Source organism: Pleurodeles waltl, chromosome 1_1, assembly GCF_031143425.1.
Source record: "Pleurodeles waltl isolate 20211129_DDA chromosome 1_1, aPleWal1.hap1.20221129, whole genome shotgun sequence".
Lineage (NCBI taxonomy): Eukaryota > Metazoa > Chordata > Amphibia > Caudata > Salamandridae > Pleurodeles > Pleurodeles waltl.
This window is the reverse complement of record NC_090436.1, coordinates 68916050-68936561: the sequence shown is the minus strand read 5'-3', so window position 1 is coordinate 68936561 and position 20512 is coordinate 68916050.

The following is a 20512-nucleotide window of genomic DNA, read 5'->3' as shown; positions in this document are numbered from 1 at the left end:
GACCGGAGGTCAGCCAGATGATTAAGAATCATTTGATTTGTTGGCAAGCTAAACCGATTGATGAAGTGTTGCAGTATGCGAAATACTGTAGTGATGAGATTGAGTTGAACAGAAAAAGTTGAAGGAGAAAGTGATGGTGATGCAGATAAGGGCTGCACAAGCTGGAATACAGGGAAATGGAGTTCAGCAAATGATACAGCAACAACCACAAATGAATGGTGTGTTTCAGGCACAGCCGAGAGGCAGAGGTCGAGGGTTTGTGAACCGTGGTTCGGACATGAATAATGTTGTTATTCAAAACGACGGTCAAGGAATGTCACGCATGCGGGGACGTGGGGCATTGGAAACGGGATTGTCCGAATGTGGTGCAGGATGGTGCAGTTCAGCAAAGCATTAATGTCAGTACATTACAAAAACCACGAGGTCCAAAAGGGAGACATCAAAAAACAAATTTTCAGAATAATTTGGTACAAATGCCAGGGGTACAACCCATGCAGCAGATGCAAATGCCGCGTTTTCAGTCAGTATCAATGCAACCAGTGCAGCAGCAGATTCCTATGGTGCCTAGACAGCAAATGCAATTACCCATGGCTCCGATGGGACAGCAACAGGTGATGCTTCCTCAGCAGGTCACAGGCCAGGTAACCAATCAAAATAACACTGTGCAACAATTCCCATTACGAGGTGAAAGTGGCATGAATGAGGATTGGTCAGATGACAGCTCAGACAGTGAAGAGTGCAGGCTTTAGAGGTGGATCAGAGAGGCCCATATGTAGAGGGAAAAGTAATGGGCTATAAGGTTTCATTTTTGGTCGACACAGGAGCTACACGCTCTACAGTTCGAAGTGCAGAAGTCCTGAGATTACCTCTCTCAGGGCGTACTATACGAGTGGTTGGTGTGGCAAACCAGTACCTGACTAATCCGATTACTGATCCGGTGCAGGTTGAAATTGGTAATTTCCAAGGCCTGCATAGATTTGTCGTATGCGATTCAAGCCCGGTATCCTTACTAGGAAGAGACTTACTATGTAAGACAAAGGGGGTGATTTTAACCTTGGCGGACGGCGGAGGCCGTCCGCCAAGGTACCGCCGTGAAATGACCGCACCGGCCAAAAGACCGCGGCGGCCATTTAAACATTTCCGCTGGGCCGGCGGGCGCTCTCCAAAAGAGCGCCCGCCGGCCCAGCAGAAATGCCCCTGCAACGAGGACGCCGGCTCAGAATTGAGCCGGCGTAGTTGCAGGGGTGCGACGGGTGCAGTTGCACCCGTCGCGTATTTCAGTGTCTGCAAAGCAGACACTGAAATACTTTGCGGGGCCCTCTTACGGGGGCCCCTGCAGTGCCCATGCCATTGGCATGGGCACTGCAGGGGCCCCCAGGGGCCCCGCGGCACCCCCTACCGCCATCCTGTTCATGGCGGGTTTCCCGCCATGAACAGGATGGCGGTAGGGGGTGTCTGAATCCCTATGGCGGCGGAGCGCGCTCCGCCGCCATGGAGGATTCAACGGGGCAGCGGTAGGGGCAGGGAGACCGCCGGTTTACCCTTTCTGACCGCGGCTGAACCGCCGCGGTCAGAATGCCCTCGGGAGCACCGTCAGCCTGTTGGCGGTGCTCCCGTGGTCGGTGACCCTGGCGGTCACCGGCCGCCAGGGTCAGAATGACCCCCAAAATGTTCGATTACCTGTTCCAACGATGGAATAGAAGTACAAACAAACAGCGACGATGAGGGAGATGAGAGTCAATTCATAGAGGAAGGAGGAGAGACTAATGAAGACTACCCTTTGATTACTATATTCCCAATGCATACTTTGATCGACCTACCTGTCGATTTACAAGGGACCGTAACAGAGAAAGTGTGGGATTTGACTGGGAAAGAAGTAGGGTTGATAAAAGGAGTAGAACCAGTCAAGGTTCAGATAAAGCCGAATGCAGTGTTCCCACAAGTACCGCAATACCACATGACCCAGGATGTCCTCATTGAGGTGTCACAAATAATTGCAGATTTTCTCAGACAGGGAGTCCTGAAAGAAGTTTTGAGCAGTCCGTGCAACTCTCCCATTATGGGTTTGAAGAAGCCCTGTGGGAAAGTTCGAATTGTAAAGGATTTGAGAAAAAATAAACTAAATTGTGATAAAATGCTGCCCTGTGGTACCTAACCCAGCAGTAATAATGTTCCAGGTTCCTTGTGATGCTGAATGGTTTACTGTAGTAGACCTATCACAAGCATTTTTTTCGATACCCCTTCATGAAGACAGCCAATTTTTGTTCAGTTTCAAATTCCTGGATAAGGTGTACAGTTGGTGCAGAATTCCTCAGGGTTTTTCTGAGTCACCATCCATCTTCAATCAGATGATTTGCTGATTGCATCCAAAACCAGAGACAGTTGTAAATATGATACCATTGCATTGTTGAATCATCTGGGAAAGAATGGACACAAGGTGTCACCCAGAAAATTGCAATACTGTCAAAAAGAAGTGAAATACTTGGGACATTTGATTGAGAAAGGGTCCCGAAGAATATCAAAGGAAAGAATAACAGCTGTTTTGCAAATGAATCCCCCAATAACCAAAAGAGATGTCAGGATGTTTTTGGGAATGGTGGGCTACTGTCGCCAGTGGATACCCAACTTCTCGATCATCTCTAAACCTTTAATAAAATTGACAGGAAAAGAAGTGAAGGACGAGCCATACACAATAACTTTGACAAAAGAGGAGCTTGAATCATTTCTAGAATTGAAGGAATGCATGTGCAGGGCACCAGCATTAGGAATGCCTGATTATGAAAAACCTTTTCTGTTGTTCTGTCATGAACGTGATGCTTGTTCTTTGTCTGTTTTAACACAGGTCCACGGAGATGCAAATCGCCCTGTAGCATATTTTTCAGCTACCTTGGACCCTGTTGCAGCAGCCTTACCGGGTTGTTTGCGGGCAGTTGCAGCAGTTGGTCAAAGCCTTTCACAATGTGAAGGCATAGTCATGGGATACCCTCTGACAGTAATGGTTCCACATTCAGTTGAAATTCTGTTGACACGAACTAAGACACAACACATGACAAATGCACGACTCACTAGATATGATACGATTATACTGGGGTCACCAAATGTCACACTAAAGAGATGCACTGTGCTGAACCCGGCAACCTTACTTCCCAATGAAAATACAGAAATCAAAGATGGGGAAGAATTTGAGCATGATTGTCTTGAGGTGACTGAGCTCTGTACCAAACCTCGCCCAGACATACAGGATACCCAGTTAAAAGTAAACGATTGCATTATGTTTGTTGATGGGTCCTGTGTAAGAGATTCAGCAGGAACATTGAGAGCCGGTTACGCAGTATGTACCATAACTGGCATTGTCGAAGCCTCCTGGCTCGAGAAAGTGTTTTCTGCACAGGTGGCAGAATTAATAGCTCTTACAAAAGCATGCCACGCAGCTGTAAATTTGAAAGTCACTATCTATACTGACAACAGATATGGATTTGGAATTGTGCATGATTTTGGCCAACTCTGGTCACAGAGGGGTTTCATGACCTCCTCTGGTTCTCCTGTGAAAAATGGCAAACAAATAAGAGATTTGTTACACGCGATTCAGTTACCTCTTGAAATTGCCGTGGTGAAGTGCAGTGCTCACACCAGATCACAAGATTTTGTGTCAATGGGAAACAGCTATGCAGACCAGGTAGCAAGATTTTGTGCATTAAATTGTATATCATTTAAAGAGCAGTGGGAATTGTTACCACAACCTGAAAACGACACGAGTTTAAGTCTAGCATTACGAGTGGTTGATACCTTAGATGAACTAAAGACATTACAAAGTCGTGCTAGCAAAGAAGAAAAACGTTCCTGGCAGAGAATGCAGTGTGTACAAAGGGCAGATGATTTGTGGGTTTCAGAAGAGGGAAAACTGGTTCTGCCAAATAGTCTTTTGTCACAGTTTGCCCGGTTATATCATGGGCAGGCCCATCTAGGAAGAGACGCTATGATCAGATCCTTTAAGATTGATTGGTTCAATCCAAAATTCAGACATGCCGCAGAAATCACTTGCCACAGATGCGTCATCTGTCAACAGATGAATGCTGGAAAAGGAACTGTGGTAACTTTGAGCCACATTGGGAGAGCTGGAGGTCCATTCAACAAAATGCAAATGGATTTTATCGAAATGCCTGTTTGTGGAGGATTGAAGTACGTGTTGGTGATTGTGTGTGTTTTCAGTCATTGGATTGAGGTATATCCCACACGTAGGAATGACAGTCTTACAGTTGCAAAACTACTACTCAGAGAACTGATACTTCTCGATTCGGGTTTCCGGTTTCTATAGAATCAGATAGGGGGAGTCACTTCGACAATGAGGTGATTAAACTTCTGTGTGCCGCATTCAACATTGAACAAAAATTGCAGTGTAGCTATCGCCCTGAAGCATCAGGACTAGTTGAACAGATGAATGGTACCTTAAAATCAAGAATAGCAAAAATGTGTGCTGCAACAAACATGAAATGGCCAGATGCTTCAACTCTAGTACTGATGTCTATGAGAAACACCCCAGATAAGAAAACGGGACTGTCCCCCCATGAAATCCTCATGGGCAGAGCAATGAGATTACCAGCGGTACCTGCAAATGCACTAGTAAATATTACAGATGATATGGTGTTGGATTACTGCAAAGGTTTGGCTGACGTGATTCGCTCTTTTTCTCACCAGGTGGAAGCTAATACTTTGCCACCAATTGGCGAACCTGGTCATTCTCTGCAAGCTGGAGATTGGGTGGTTGTCAAAAAGCATGTAAGAAAATCATGTCTTGAGCCGCGTTGGAAGGGGCCGTATCAAGTAATATTGACAACCACCACTGCTGTGAAGTGTGCCGGGGTTCCCAACTGGATACATGCCAGTCACACAAAAAGGGTAACGTGTCCTGTTGAAGAGGAACTTGAAGTTTCTGGTACAGTAACTTCAGGAAGAGAAGTCTCAGAGTCAGAAATCAGTCAAGAAGGATCTGAGACTACTAGAGAACCCACTGAGAACAGCCTCGTTCCTCAAGCTGTCAATGAGTTCAAGAGAAGTAACAGAGTGTCTATCTCAGTCGAGGCAGCAGGAGAACTAAGTCAAGGAGAGGTTCTCCCAGAAGTAGACGAGTACGGGTTAGAGTCCGAACTCACTATAGAACCAGAAGACAAAAGAGAAGGAGGAATTGTAGATACAAATCGAGGCGTGTCAGAGTCTCCTGAACCAGTTGCAGGTCCGTCAAGAGAAAACACCATATCACAAGAGGAGGGTGCTGTCCAATGTCCTGAAGGGAAACATTGAACCAAGACACATAGAGGCGATAATTGGCCAGACAAGTCACATCCTAAAATAAGAGAGGTATCGAATGACACAATAATAGAAGAAAGTGATACTTCACAAGCAGATGATCTGAGTGAAGGAGAACAACAAGGTGAACGGAGGTTAAAAAGAAAAAGAATAGCAAACAGAAGATATACAGGTCCCGAATGGGCATATGCTACAACCTCTGAATGGCAACAAGAATTCTTAGCATTCTGTTTTGATCGAGAAGTACCAGCCCAATACTACAGTACCTGAAGACATCCAAAAGGAAACTGGGCTAAAATTTGAATTCGTGAAAGCTGCAAAGAGAAAGAGACTTTAGAAACTACTGGAAAGTGACACTAAAACCGGATTTGACTTTAAAGAAACTTGATTACGACAAACTGCTAACCGGTATTGACGAAAAGGGGTCCTGGAGTGAGTGAAGACGCTGTAATATACGCAAATATTTTTTTTTCTCTTTTTTTCCTCCTCAAGTTGATTGTTGAACTGCTATTCTGATTCTATACAAACATGGCTTACAGTAGCAAAGGAAGTAAGGTGTGTGGTTGGTTAGGTCTTATAATAGGTGTTGTATGTGCAGTAATGATTGTGGGAGTGATTGTGGGAATGCCATGGAGAGAGAAAGAAACTATTAATGCAACTTTGAAACCTGAAACTACCACTACTAAACTATCACAGTGGGAAAGATTTGAGCAAGACGCAAGACATATGCATGAGGGAACTAATGCAAAAGGGGAACTTTCTACTAATGTCTTCTATCGCTTATTAAATGAGTATGTGGAAACTATGTATGCGAAAGATTGTTATGTATGTACTAAAATCCCTTCATCTGTGCAGGAGGGAGTTACTTATCACAGCCTCCCTCTTACTTATGGAATTAGTTGCAGCTTGCTATTAACAAGATTCTATAATCAAGAGCATGTGCAGTACTTTTATTCAAATTTAGATGTTGTGTTTTGTTTTGTGCCTGTGATTGAATTCCTAAATAAATTAGCTAAAGAGCATGATATTAAAATAGTTAGAGGATTCTTTGAGCCAACACTTACATTTGGAACTGCTTATGCAAATCGCAATAATTTGACTTGCTTATTATCTCCTGTAGAGAAAAGCTTTTTAGATCACACAGATGATAGACGCAAAGCACTGAAAGAAAGGTTAGAAAAAGGACTAGAAAAACGTACTTATGCAAATGATTATGCTTACACTGCAATCAAAACACAAGGCAAATTAGCTATAGATGCATTACACGTAGGTAGGCTCTGTATATATAGACCAAAATCTGATCAAGACAATTTGTTTGTAGGTACGAGTGAATGTAGGCATGTGTTTTTGTTTCAGAGTAAATGGACCTTTATGTTAAATGGACAAGATCCAGCAATCCCTGGAATCTATTATATTTGTGGACTAAATGCATATTACCGTCTCCCTAAGGGATGGTATGGGACATGTTATTTGGGAATAGTATTTCCAAAGATATACCAGATTGATAACTTAAAGCAAATACCTAAAACTTCTGAATTACAACATCCTAGACAAAAACGAGAATCAGTGGCGGCTGTCATTGGTGATATTTTTGGAGCCATAATCCCATCAGTGGGGGTTATCTTGAATTCTATGAAAATTCAAAAGTTGTCTACTATTGTGGATAACATGCTGACAAATTTTACAGGAGCTATACTCCTGATGGATACTGAACTTGCTGCAGAAAGAGCTATGACTCTTCAAAATCGGCTTGCTTTAGACATTCTTTTAGCAAAGAGTGGAGGTGTTTGCAAAATGCTTAATGAGCGTCATTGTTGTTCATTTATACCTGATAACAGTAAGAAAATTATAAGCATGCTTACTAACCTTACCAGAGATAGTACAGATTTAAGGGATTTGAAAGAACCTGGTGCTTGGGAGAAATTTGGGAAAGGAATTGCCCGAGTAGGAAGCTGGTTTACCAACATTTGGAATGGGGTACTTGCAAAAATTATGATGGGTCTATTAATTGTTTTAATTTGTCTATTAGGATTATGGGGGGCATGTAAAATCAATGACAAAGTAAAAAGAAATTGGACAAAAAGAACCAGAAGAAATGAAGAAAGTGAAAGAGAGAAAATGTTCAATGAAATATGGGAAAGCTCACATAAAGGGCAAGATGTTGAAATGCGTATTATGCGCAAGGTGAAAAATTAAACTCAAAGAGAAAGATTGTGTGATGACGAGCGTCATCAGAGGAGGGACTGAGAGAGCGTAGTTTAAACATTACCTATTTTAGATGTGAAATGCTTATATTTAACAATGCTGCACTAATAATATTATTCATTGAAACGTATTTTAAACGTGGAGAATTTTTCACATGCATAAACTAATGTCGACTGTAAGGAATAATTGCTTGTATTATGATTAATTGAATATGTTAACACGTATACAGATTGCATTTTATTAGAATCCATACGCCTTAAGTTAGCGTGAGTCGAAAACTAGCTGTGTAGCTCTCATATTAAAGCGTATTTTTCTGTTTCTTCAGTGTGCTGACTCGCAAAGGCCATGACCCAGCATTTGTTCTTTTCTCCGCTTATTGTATCATTGACAGTTATATTCCCATCCGCATGCTAGCTGCTTTAGTATAAAAATTATAAGCTTTGCAACAAATATGGACACTTTCAAGGACATTGAACCACGGAAAAGAGAACTCTTGACCCGAAGAGCGTGCCAGAAAATGAAGTAACCCCGGATGTGCCACCTACGAAAAACGTCAATTATGAAGACCAAGCAAAGTGTTATGAGCTATCATAAAATGTCAAGTGCATTACTTAATGTATAATATGATAGGTTACAGATAGTGGGGTGTAGTGACTGTCCAATAGTATTTTGGGGGAATGTATTACAAAAAAGGGATAAAAACTCATGACACAAGAGACAGGGAGCATTAGGTAGGGAATGATATCGATTGCATCCAGAAACTCTATCACTCTATTTGGTGATTTGAGACTTAGACAAAACCATCCTCACCCATAGACTGCCCCATTGCACTTTCTTCCTTATGAGGGAAGTGTCCCCTGCCTTAGATTAGATAGACTGACGGCGATCTAACTGATGTCCAGAAGACGAAGACTGATCCTGTATGCTGACCTATCAGGAGGAGGGTAATTATGCTGCTGCTATTGAAATTCATTTATTTGCCTTTCCTTTCTAGGTACCAACTGCTGTGTATTTTTGATTAGAGACCTTAGTTAGATGTTTTCCAAATTGATGTTCTAAATTGTTTTGCATGAAGCCCAACATGCTGATGCTAATTAGTGGCTAGATGAGGCATTGACCTTGACTGACGTAACTGGCTTGACTGACGTGGTGCTATGCTGAACTAAGACATATATGAGGTTCTATGCATTTTGATTTGTTTACCTTCTTATTACTATCTTATGTTTGTGATCATTGCATTGTTGAAACCTTATCCTAGTTGCCGCATTGTGACTATGCTCTTTTGCTTTTTGGTTTTGAGATTAATACATTTGCTATTAGATTGTAATCAATAGGGAATAAAATTCACAAAACTTCAATAAGGTGTGGTTATTCATGACTGAAAGGTCATGGTTGCGCCGAAGGTTTACTAATGTCTAAAGTGAAATATATTGTGGTGATATATGTTGACAATATTATTGATATATTGATTGATATATTGATCAGTTACCTCGTCTTACGGTGTCTCACCACTGGGTCAAAAGATTAATCGGCCTAAAACGAGTCCCCATGTGTATAAATTAACATAGAAGGACGCGTTGTCAACTTCATGACTAGATTTTGAAGAGATGACTTTGATGATGATGGTAAAATGAATCCTCATTGGTTAATGCAGTCACTGAAGATGCCAGTGTGTGTGATCAGAGAGAAAATAAGTAAAACCCTGGATGGCTCAAGGAAAATAGTGGCATGTGAGTTAATAGCGACTTCTGGCCTTTCTAATTAGATCTCATGGAGTCAGTTTTATAAATGACATCCGCTCATTGTGTCTTTGGACCATTCTCAGTGATTTAACCTGACCTCGATCCATAACTAATGACTACCTAAAGGGAGAGAGGGGGAGAAAGATAGACCTCAGTTCACCCGCGAAAGTCTTGCAAAACCAAAAGAGAGGCAATCTTCTTACAATTGAATCGTTTCAAAAAAATTTTTTTGTTATTGTAGGGGTAGGTCTCCTCTTTTTCAATGGACTCTCACCCACACATTTCTATGTGGCATGCTTCTTCATCGAGTCCTCACCTGGTACATTGTTACTGTACGGGTGGGCTCAAACCCTCTTGTTGGCTGGGGATGCACTTTGATGTAGCCTGATATTTTGATTTTTGGAGGGAGGGGTCATGGAAAAAGGATGTTAAAAATGCTTATGGGTGTTAATCTTATTTTTATTATCAGTAGGGGTACCCTTGGCATAAATAAAAACAACGATGGGGAGTACATGGGCAGTTTAATGGCTTCCCCAAGCCCAGATAAACATGTTTCAACTGGTTAGGGTATAGTCTATCAGGTTATCCAGCTTTCATGAGTACCATCCAAGTCCCACACAATAACAAATCCATATCTTTAGTGGTCAGTGAACTCCATATGTGAGTATATATTAAAGGGGTCCCTCATTGCCCCATTGGAAGCCCATGGCATGTTACACTCAGTGGCAAACTTCCGTGAAGAGCATAGCGCATAGTATTGCCAATAAGCTCCTGCATATGCATACATACTAGGTGCTATGCCGGGGCTGCGCTCTTGAAGGAAGCGTTAAAAAGACTGTCTCCTATGAATTTGAGGAAGATTTTAAATTAAATCATAATACAGTGGCTGTTCACAGGCATATACTGAGAACTCAATGCAGACAAAAACTCTGCATCATGGCATTTCTTGAGTGCTGGACCAGATGCTATATTTAGTAGCAGATCCAAGAATTGAATTCAGCATACTGGGATCTCCATTCCACGTGATTGCTATAAAATATAGAAGTCCAGTTCATCATGGTGTTTGTAAGCACTCCCACTTTTGACTAAAAAGTGAACTGTACACAGGGAGAAACTGAAAAGCCCAAGAACACCCCAAGTGGTCAGAGTTTGGAACCCTTTTTAAACTCTACAGGATGGAGGCCCCAGTATGCTCAATTCAATTAGGATGAATCTTTCAAAAGCAAGCCTCAAGGTGAAGCATGTCATAGCTATTCTCCGTCTGAACCTGTACAAATGAAGGCAAGAACTGTGACTTGGGATTACAACAAATTCTATGGAAGCACAAAATAAAATGTTAGCTTTACATGTTATTTTGTTATGTGTTTGGTGACCACCACCCCTTTATAGGATTGCATAAGGAAGATGGCACTGCCAGCCTTCGGTACTCTGACACTGTGAATGATCTGATGCGCCTGTTAGTTCCTGTTCTCAGTGTGTTTTCATATTGGCTGTTTACTCCAGTTCGGAAGATGTTGTACTCAATTTAGACTATATTTATTTGATGTGGATAAGCACTTCCAATAGTACATTGTTTTGGTTATTTTATAATGAAAGTGACAATCTGATTCATCTAGGAACTTGATTTTTTTAAGTAACTGCATGTGTGTTTGCAGATGTCCATGGGACCTTCATAAATTACTGCCTCTGAAAGGCTTGTTTATTGTTAATATCATGGTGAGACAATTGTTTCACAGTATGGTCATCTTAGAATGGGGCAGTATAGTAGTTACCTTCCATTTTATGTGTTTTGCAGCAGTCTCAAGATATGTTTAGAGCTTCTCATTGTGAAAAGGTTACAATTTATGATATTTATCTCTTCTCATGCACTTCATTTCTTAGTTTTACACGTGGGAAAGCGTCATTTTAAGTGTTATACATTTGGTCCTTGAATGTGGCTCAGAATTAGGTTGAATCCATGGAAACGTCGCAGATAAGGCGTCAGAAAACTTTGCAACTGTGGAGTATCCAAGATGTGTGTTGATTTGAGGTACTGAACCCTGCAACCATCAAGTTGCATCTGATGCACAGATATCTTTGAATAGCATGCTTCATGCGCTGTATAGAACTGACCCAGACTAAATAATGAAGATAGTACAAAACGTTTCCAGATGTATCCTGAATGTGTAAAGAATTGTTCCAAGTACATCAGTTCAGAGAAAATGTAAACTTTTGCAATGAAGAAGTATCCACCATTGCATTCTAGGACTGACTGGATATGCATGAGGAAACAGTGCTGGGCACTCATCGCTAAAATACTTGTAGTGACCATGCATGGAGTCAAAAGTAGTCCAACAAAGTTAATTATTGTAGTACAAGAGTTCAGCAGGAAAACCAAAGAAAACCAGGAACCAACGTACCAGCACTGATCCATGCCACACAATAACTGCCTTCCTTTCAGAATTCTCAATGTCTACATGCCAGAACACACTGACCATCAATTAAAGTCCCACTTACATATCCATAACATAAAATACAACAATGTTCTAAGTTTCCACCAATGGCCGCATTTAGCAAGATATGAGGGCCAGTGGTAGAAGTGGGGAAAGAGGAATGGGATATGAGAGAAAATGGGACTCAAGATCTTAGGCTCTGCCTTGTTACTTATGGGGCTAAAGAAGTCTGCAGGTTGCAGAGCGTTTCTACAAAATAAATATATGTCTTAAGTATCTTGGCATTAGAATACTAAATATAACAGTTATTGTAAATAGGTATGTCCAGGAACAATGACATTATGTTATTCTGTGGCTGTGATGTTGTCCACTTAATTATGGATTGGTCACGTTTGACATATAATTCAACATCTTCTACATAATTTGCAGTTTTTAACAAAAGCAAATGTTTCTAGATCACACAGATAAAAAAATAATAAAAGCGATACCATATTGTTGCTACACAGTGGTAGACTCTTTACCAATCAGTGACATGCCACCTTTCTTTTGGTGATTGGTGCATTTAAGTGTTACTAATACTAATGAGGTGCAACCTCTACCCAGACAGTGTTAATATTGCAAAAATTACAAAATAGTGAAGTAATACAGACAGTAAATGTGCTGCATTATACCATATAATTTGCTTTTCTTGCCACATAATTTAGTTAACTAAATTAAACTAAGCTGAACACTGTGCACCTCAGGCAGTCACAATCGCTGCATCAGTTCAGGAAGGACCTTAAAGCCTGGTTCTTCAACTGAAGTTCAGAGGACAAACCCCCTCAGTGCCTTGAGATCCTTACGGGTGAGTAGCTGTGCTTTAGAAACTTTGATTTTATTTTTTACCCTATAATTTGTACATCCCTGAAACCTAATCCCAGTGGCCCTAGCTATACCTCAGCAATATCTCTGCATAACCAACTCTCTATTCTTTGATAGGTAACTGGATTTTCCTTAAAGTTAAGCACAAGGAAACATATTATCTTCCAAAACACATATACACTCACACCTCTCCCTATGTTTATAATATTTACCTCAAGCTGTGTCACTATATGCACTTTTGTGGAAGATAGGAAGAGCTTCTGCTTCACTTCAGTAGAACTGCAAAGTAATTAAGATCATTAACATTCTGCGGTTCCTTAGTCCCAGCAGAGCATACACAGACTGACAATCTGACACCTTGCATACAACGTTCACTAGGATGTATATATGTACAATATCTACTTAAGATTCGCTCAGTGACAAAGATAATTTTTATTAAACATAATGGATGAAGGACTACCAGTGGCAATTTAATTGTCCAATGTACAGACAAGATTTTGGGCAAGTGCTCTCAGGGACCTGTACCTAGGTAGAACCTTGACCCAGTTCAGATTCTAATTTGACAAAGAGAGAGTACAACAAAATGGTGCATGTAACATATGCAAAATGATCTACTATTAAAAAAGCTGTGCGCATACTTCAGTTAAAATGTATTCTAAAGAAAATTTATCTTTTGGTATAAGTTAAAAAGCATTGTTTTTTTTTTTAAATTAATTATTATTTCATTTTTTACTATGAAAACATCAGGGCCAAAGAGCATAAGAGGGGGAATAAAAGCAATACAAATTACATAGCCAGCAGAAAATAAGAACCAACATAAATATCATATATCGACAGGTATATACCCTGAAAGTAAAAAAACAAAGCAATTGTCAACTGGTAATTTGTTGTCATAGTACCACATAAAAGTTAGATTAGATTAGAAATGAAATGGAGGAGAGCGATGTTGGAAAAAAGAGAGCACGGGCTAATCGCCCATGTCCTGAGCAGCAGCCACATCCACCATCCAGAGCTGGACTGGGTCCCACATCCAGTTCAACCTCCTCTTCTGTGGTTCAGTCTCTATTTAGTGCCATTTCCAGCACCCTAATGTTAACAAATTCCCTCTACCAGATCCAAAGGTCGGGGGCTCACTAGAAAGCGAAAAACGTGTCAGAATCGATCTGGCCAAAAGAGAAAAATATAAACCCACTAGTTAGGGAAGAATAACCGACGAGTGCCCCAGCATTGATCAACTTCGAGTCAATCCCAACCCTAAAGTCAGAAATACCATACATTTTACCAAAAACAAATTCCCAGACAGGCACATATTAGGGCAAGATGCAACGACATGGACCACGTTGCCCCCTCAGTCCCACACCGTAAACAGCGAGCCTCCTCCCGTAACTTCATAACAAACAAGGGCGACGAGCATATAATACCAATCACTGATGTGCTTAAAATGATGCACCTTTATACGCGACACTTTCAAAGCCAATTGCGCCAATCCGGCACTACACCGCAAAAAGCATTGTTTCTCAAGACGAATTGCACCCACTCAAATATTTATTGCTCAATATAAATGTGTATGTTCTTTTCCCTTCCACTGATATTTATGAGATTGCAGAGATTATTTTATTAAAACTGTCTTTTCTCTGCCTTCAAGACTGAGCAGTAATTACAAGATTTCTTACTAAATTCTACCTTTTCCACCAACAGTGATTAACTTTGAAGAGTTGTGAAAACCATCCCAGGGGAAGTCAATACGCTTGGGTTAATGGTAGGAAATCAGGGAGGAGTTTAATACAGGTCATCTATTAAAGTTTATCTTGGACTGGGGAAGAGGTGAGTGGACATGAACAGCAGATGGCACTACAAAGGCCAAATTGGGACCCGGAAATTGGCACATTGACGATAATCAGGGTTTTAGGGGCATATTTATACTCTGTTTGCACCAAATTAGCGTCATTTTTTGTTACTCTAATTCGTTGCAAAACTAACTACATATTTATACTTTGGTGCTAGACCTGTCTAGCGCCAAATTTATGGAGTTAAAGTCATTTTTTGGAAGTGGAGACCTACCTTCCCTTAATGAAATGCAAGGTAGGCGTTCCAGTGCAAAAACTGACTCTATGGCCTTAACGCCATATTTAGGGGCATATTGATACTCTGGGGCATATTTATACTCTGTTTGCACCAAATTAGCATCTTTTTTTTTACTCTAATTCGGTGCAAAACTGACTCCACATTTATACTATGGTGCTCGACCCGTCTAGCACCAAGGTCCTGATTTAAACTTTTTTTGCACCACATTAACGTGATTTTTTGCCACAAAAGTGGCGCAAACGTACAAAATATTGGCCCTTATTTATACTTTTTGTTGCAAAACTGCACTAACTCAGGGGCATATTTCTACTCTTTTTGCGCCAAATGTGCGTCAAAAATTGTGACGCACATTCAGCGCAAACCTTGCCCCATATTTAAACTTTGACGGCCGAGCCCGCGGACGTCAAAATTCCTCAGTGTGAGTCATTTTTTGGATGCGGGAAACTGCCTTGCGTTAATGACATGCAAGGTAGGTGTTCCCTCCCAAAAAATGACTTTAAGGCCTGTGCGCCTTATTTATACTCCTTCGTCATTTTGACGCACGGGAGAGGGCGGGCCTTAAAAAATGGTGCACAGCCTGATGTGCCCCGTTTTTTAACCCCTGGGTCAGGGCAGACGTTAAGGGATCTGTGGGCTCACTTCCATGGTCTCTGACCATGGAAGGAGTCCAGAGGTGCCCCTCCCTGCCCCCAGGGACACCCCCTGTCACCCTCGCCCACCCCTGAAGGACACCCATGGATGGGGGGACCCATCCCAGGTGAGTACAGGTAAGTTGAGGTAAGTATTTTTTTAAATTTTTTTAAAGTGGCATGGGGGGCCTAATTTGGGCCCCCCTACATGCCACTATGCCCAGGGGACAAAAGTCCCCTGGGCATGGCCATTGGGCAAGGGGGCATGACTCCTGTCTTTGCTAAGACAGGAGTCATTTCAATGGGGGTTGTGCATCAAAAAATGGCGCAAGTCCGGTTTGAGGCATGATTTTTGCCTCACATCTGACTTGCACCATTTTTTGACGCACAACCCCCACGCCGGCGTTGCCTGGTTTGAGTCATTTTTTTTTTACTCTGACTAGGCTAACGTCATTCCTTAAATAAGGCACCCTCGTGGTGCGTAGGAATAGCGTTAGCCGGCGGTAAAGGTTTTGACGCAAACCAGCGCTTGCGCTGGTTTGTGTCAAAAATTATAAATATGGGCCTCAGTTTTGCACCAAAAGGTTTAGCTCCGGCTTGCACCATTTCTGTGCACCAGCCGGGCACCATATTTATGGAATGGTGCAAGCCGGTGCAAAGGTTAGGCTAGAGTAAAAAAAATGACTTTAATCAGGTGGGGCTAGCCATATAGTCAAAGAGGGTTTAGCACCAAAAAATGACTTTAGGCAGGTTAGAGTAAAAAAAAATTACTCTAACCAGATTAGCGTCATTTTATGGAGCTAAACCTATCATGCCATATGACTCCTGCCTTAGAAAAGGCAGGAGTCATGCCTACCACCCCAATGGCCAGCACAGAGGACAAGGGTGCCCTGGGCATGGCCATTGCACCCTGTGCTATGTGTGGGGGCCCATTTCAGGGCCCTCTATGGCACTTTCAAAAATAAAGGGGCATATTTATACTCCATTTGCGCCGAATTTGCATCGTTTTTTTCGACGCAAATTCGGCGCAAAACTAACGCCATATTTATACTTTGGCGTTAGACGCGTCTAGCGCCAAAGTATGAGGAATGAGCGTCATTTTTTTGCGTGAACGCCTTCCTTGCGTTAATGAGATGCAAGGAAGGCGTTCCTGTCTAGAAAAATGACTGCGACGCAAATGCGTCGTATTTATACTCCCGGGCAAAAATCACGCCCGGGAGTGGGCGGGGCAAAAAACCCGGCATTTGTGCCTCTTTTTAACGCCTGGGTCAGGGCAGGCGTTAAGGGACCTGTGGGCTCAAAATGAGCCCACAGCTGCCCTCCCATGCCCCCAGGGACCCCCCCTGCCACCCTTGCCCACCCCAGGAGGACACCCAAGGCTGGAGGGACCCACCCCAGGGACATTCAGGTAAGTTCAGGTAAGTATAATTTTTTTTTTTTTTATATATTTTTTTTGGCATAGGGGGGCCTGATTTGTGCCCCCCTACATGCCACAATGCCCAATGACCATGCCCAGGGGACATAAGTCCCCTGGGCATGGCCATTGGGCAAGGGGGCATGACTCCTGTCTTTACTAAGACAGGAGTCATGTAAATGGCGTCTGGGCGTCGTTAAAAATGGCGCAAATCGGGTGGAGGCGATTTTTTGCGTCAACCTGACTTGCACCATTTTTAAGACGCCCTAGCGCCATTTTTCCCAACGCCGGCGCTGCCTGGTGTACGTGGTTTTTTTCCACGCACACCAGGCAGCGCCGGTCTGCTTGCGCCGGCTAACGCCATTCAATAAATACGGCGCCCGCATGGCGCTTCAGAATGGCGTTAGCCGGCGCAAAAAATTTTGACGCTAAACTGTGTTAGCGCAGTTTAGCGTCAAAAAGTATAAATACGGGCCAAAATGCAATCTTACCTGTACTTACCTTGGATGGGGTCCCCCATCCTCTGCAGTCCCTCTGGTGTGGGTGGTGGTGCCCCTGGGGCCTGGGGAGGGCACCTGTGGGCTTATTCCATGGTGTTCCACCATGGAAATAGGCCCACAAGTCCCCTAACGCCTGCCCTGACCCAGGCTTTAAAAAATGGGGCAAAGCAAGCTTTGCACCATTTTTTTAACCCTCCTCCCTCCCTTGCACCATTTTTGCATGGGAGTATAAATATGGCGTTAAGGCCATAGAGTCATTTTTTGCACGGGAACGCCGACCTTGCATCTCATTAAGGCAAATTAGGTTTCCACTTCCAAAAAATGACTTTAACTCCATAAAGTTGGCGCTAGACGGGTCTAGCACCAAAGTATAACTATGGAGTTAGTTTTGCACTGAATTAGAGTACAAAAAAATGACGTTAATTCGGTGCAAACAGAGTATAAATATGCCCCTTAGCGTCAAAAAATGACGCTAATCTGGTTAGAGTCATTCATTTTGACTCTGACCTGTCTAACGTCATTTTTTTTTACACTAGCCTACCCTTTGCACCGGCTTGCACCATTCAATAAATATAGTGCCCAGCTGGTGCTAAAAAATGGTGCAAGCCAGTGCAAAATGTTTTGGTGCAAAACTGCGTTAGCGCAGTTTTGCACCAAAAAGTATAAATAAGGCCCTTAGTGTGAAGGGGGCTTTGAATGGTGGTCTATCCCCACCCATCTTGCTTTTGCCAATAGCAAGAGGAAACGTGGCATCAGAGCCAGCTAGATGTGGTCCCTCATTGTAATAAGACAGCACCTGATTGAGAATTCCAACCACTAGACTGGGCCTATGGTTACACCATTTTGAAAGACTCACAGAGCTAGCAACACAATACTGATAATGTTGTGTGGTTTGTTCATGGGAATTGTTTTAGGACTGGACAGCTGGCTTTTTGTAGCCTCTGAAATACAGAAATGGCTGAAGAGAGGACCTTGCAAGAAGAACCAGCAAACCTGTGATCACTGTGAACTGTTCTTCTGCTCTGATTAGAGTAAGTGGTTGCACCGTACTCTATCTGCCAAACTTTTACCTGGCCTAAGAAGCCTCTTCCAGCGGCCTGCGTAGTTTTGGACTTTGGGAGGCTAAGCCCACATTTTCTTACTGAACTGTGTCTTACCTAATGTTGCCCTGCTTCACTAAATTTAAGGGGTTCCATTTCTGGTCCTGGTCCTCCCCTCACTTATTAATCCAAGTTCTCACTGGCACTTCACAGATAACTGAATTGATGACATTACATTGAAACACTTTGAAAATTGGAGGCAGTTCCAGGACCTGTCTAGGGTGGCTACTTCCTGCAGAGGCTGTGTGCTAGAACAGCATTGATGAAGCTTTGATGGTGCTTTGTTGTCTAGTGGGAGATTAAAATGCAGAAAAAAGCACATGAGAATGATCACCAACAAACAATCGTGAGCACGGGTAGGTATGTGATTTTGCTCCGTGCAACCGGACTGCAGAATCATATTGAATTGTGGGCTGCTCCACTGCCCAACGAGCGAGCTCCAAGAAGTGTGTAAGAAGCTGTCAGACCCACAACATCTGTAAGCCTAGATGGGGACTGCTCACTGACAAACTTTGCATCTCTGTGTAGACTGTCTGCCGAGAGCAGATGGAGAGATAGAGTGGTGGACAGCACCTTCAGCCGAATACCACTCTGCTGGGCCTGTGCCACACCGAAGGCCTCACCATGAACAACCAACCTACCATGAGAGATGGACACTCGTGTGAACTTGGGAGGTTGAGACTCTTTGACATCCCAGAACTTCTAAATCGACTGATGGCAATGGGTATTCAATACAGGTGGACCATGGAATACCCCAGCCTCACCTGATCCACCAGAACCATTGAACAGGGTAACTGAGGCCTAGAGAATTAAGAAAATGGTGAGGCCACAGAAGCACATGAAATGAATGCTTTTTCACCTGGAGCAGTGGTACAACTTGGAGACCCAGGAGATCTGGAAACAAGAGTAGATGCCTTGCTACTACCACAGGTATGGCTGCGCTAATTACACTGACTTTACATCTGTTGACTTTCTTGGCAGCATGTCAAAGAAGACTTGTTATTGCTGTAGTCACCCTGATGCAGCAGCAAAATACCGCCCACACCATCCTACCTATAGTGACTCCACTTGCCACTCAATATCAGCTGGCTTTAGACGGATCACGGAAGGCAAAGCAGAACTTAGTCAGTGGTTTCTCCTCACTGCCTCTCAAACCATCTCCCACAGTCCTTTGCATGCCAAGTGCACCAATCGATGCTGTCTGCAGCACTCCCTGGGGGCAAACCAGCTCCAAAGAGAAACGTTTTGGTCGGACACTCAAGCTTAGCTCTAGATCCTATCCTGGACAAATCGTACCAACAAGAGAGACATAATCAAGCTGACAGAGCATTATTGAAAGACATGATGGTCGACCATAAGCTGATATTTGGCTGCTGGGATATCCGATATAAGGACTCCTTGCTTTCCTCTTCCCACTAAAGTGCACACTTTTACACTTGCAATACACTAAAAGCTGATGTTACTGGAGTTTCTGAGCACTCAACAGTATGACTTAAATTAGACCTTGACTGACTGGTGCCAACTCTTGCACATTGGTGCACATGGTTGCTAGCCTCTAAATATTACCACAACAAGCAATTAGTTCTACAGACTTACATCAATGATAACAATGTCTTACAATATCCCGTATGGCTTATTGCATGTGCATCATAGCCTATGGTCCAAGTAATAAAGGGGACAGCATTTTCTTCATGTTTGTGACAGAGTATCCCATCTGCCAACCTCTAAATCGAGGAAAAGGTAGGCAGGCTACTGGTGGCCCAGTTACGTCAACGAGAGCCACATTCGAGATAAGAAGCAGTGTCTCCTCATCGAACCCCTAGACATTGCTGAGGCCTTTACCTCATAATATGAAGAGCTCTATAGCTAAGACTGTCATGACATGCAATTCACCAAATCTGTTTTTGTTGACTCCCTCAGACTGCCAACACTTGCTGGAAGGTAAAATAACCATAGAAAAAATAATGAAGGCCATCAATGATGTTCTCCCCAGTAAGTTCCCGGCAAGGATGTCTTCTAGGGTGAGTACTGCAAGGAGAGGAAACTACTTCTTCAGGCTTGCTTACACACCTCTGTTAATGAGGCAGAGACCACTGTTTCACTGGACCTGATATCTAACATGGCCACCATAACACTAATCCCGAAAGATGAGAATGGCCCATTAGAATACTCAAGTTATCACCCCATTTGTTGATTAAAGTAGATATCAAGAACTTAGAAAAGGTCTTGATGACCAGATT